Below are 1,517 nucleotides of genomic sequence, written 5' to 3'. Positions count from 1 at the left end.
CTTAACATACTTGTAAAATTTGTATTTATTTTTGTATCGTACAAAGTAATTTTATGTTTACATTTTAATGATTGTACACGCTTGCTGATGAAAGCACGTCGGGGCGTAGTGGTAAGGTAAATTTTGTCTTCTTTTAGTCCCGGTCATGTAAATTTTATTTATATAAAACGGCATTGTATTCTTTTTTTTTAATGACGAAATGATAGAAAGAAAAAAAAAAGCTATCGTATCATACGATAACTTGCTACTGTTTACATTATATTATTATTACTGTTTTAAATTCATTTCTAAAACACCATACGGTATAGTGTTATAGAAATGAATTTAAAACAGTTGACCTTTACACTTTGGTTTTGCAGTTTTAAATCGATTTAGTTTTACAGTTGTAAATTCATACAATTTATGACATTGTTTATATTAATATGATGTCATTAACAACTTATAAAATTTAATTTAGGTAATACAATAGCAAAGTGTGAAATAACATATGTATACAATTTATAGCTAATACTAGATATAAAGTTACTTGTTATTTATATTGTAATTTGGTCTTTTCTTTAGTTACATAACAAACAGAAATATGTATGTTTATTTTTGTATTTTTCTGTTACTTTTAATCAATATTTATTTTAACTGTTTCAAAAATACGATGTATATTAAGTGCCATTAATTTTTGGTATTAAGTTCCTTTAAGCTGTAGTAAACCTACACAGGTAATATAAAAATTTAATTTAAAAACAGTCAAAATAAATTATTTTCTTTTTTCGTTTTTGTAACTTTTATGTTTTTGCTTTTAAGTGTATGGTTATTGATGTTTGATCCTTATTTTTTAATCTATTTTTATATACATATGAAGTTTAGTTTTCATGTATATAAAAATAAATAAAAACTTGCTTGGATTAATTGTTTACAGCGAAACAGTAATTTGTTAAGTAACATAGTATATGTTAATATAATAAGTAGTAAGTGCAAACAATTTTTTTTTAGTATAAATGTCTTATATTAGGAACGGCTCATTTGTTTTATTTTAGATCTATCAGAAGTAATTGGACATGCAAGGAAGATTGCAGTAAAATGTGAAGTTGAGGAGTATCGGTAATTATCGACAGTTCGATCAAATTATGGTCAAGCTTTTGCTAATCTTAGACCTTTATATAAATATGAATTGTATTTTATTTAACTTTTATTGAAATATAAAATATTTATCAATATATAACGTATTGCAAAAACGGTCGACCTAATTTTTTACATTCCATTTTGTAATATTTTAAAATATCTCATCAGTTATATGTTTTTGTGTATACTTTTTTTGAGTGAAGTTTGACTTATTTCCACACTTATCCTCCGGCAATTAATTACGTTTTCGAACGAAGGAAGATAGGGGAATTGCAACTAATTTAAATTCTACTACGTGCTAAGTACTCGTTATAAAATAAAGTATCGAAAAAATAATAATAAAACCAAAATAACATAAAAATGGGCAATGGCAAAGCAACGACGAAAAAAAGTAATAAAAA

The 1,517-nt window shown here is 24.5% G+C and overlaps 1 long non-coding RNA gene across 1 annotated transcript; it reads left to right on the top strand.

Moving 5' to 3' along the window:
- The first annotated feature begins 623 nt into the window (after positions 1–623).
- LOC136082804 (uncharacterized) lies at positions 624–1,229 on the top strand. The gene is made up of 2 exons (XR_010639730.1): positions 624–713; positions 1,032–1,229. It is a non-coding gene; the product is annotated as an uncharacterized LOC136082804 (long non-coding RNA).
- The last annotated feature ends 288 nt before the right edge of the window (positions 1,230–1,517 follow it).

Source organism: Hydra vulgaris, chromosome 07 (genome assembly GCF_038396675.1).
Source record: "Hydra vulgaris chromosome 07, alternate assembly HydraT2T_AEP".
Taxonomy (NCBI): Eukaryota; Metazoa; Cnidaria; class Hydrozoa; order Anthoathecata; family Hydridae; genus Hydra; species Hydra vulgaris.
Note: the sequence above shows the minus strand (reverse complement) of the source record. Positions and strands in the feature narration are given on the sequence as shown.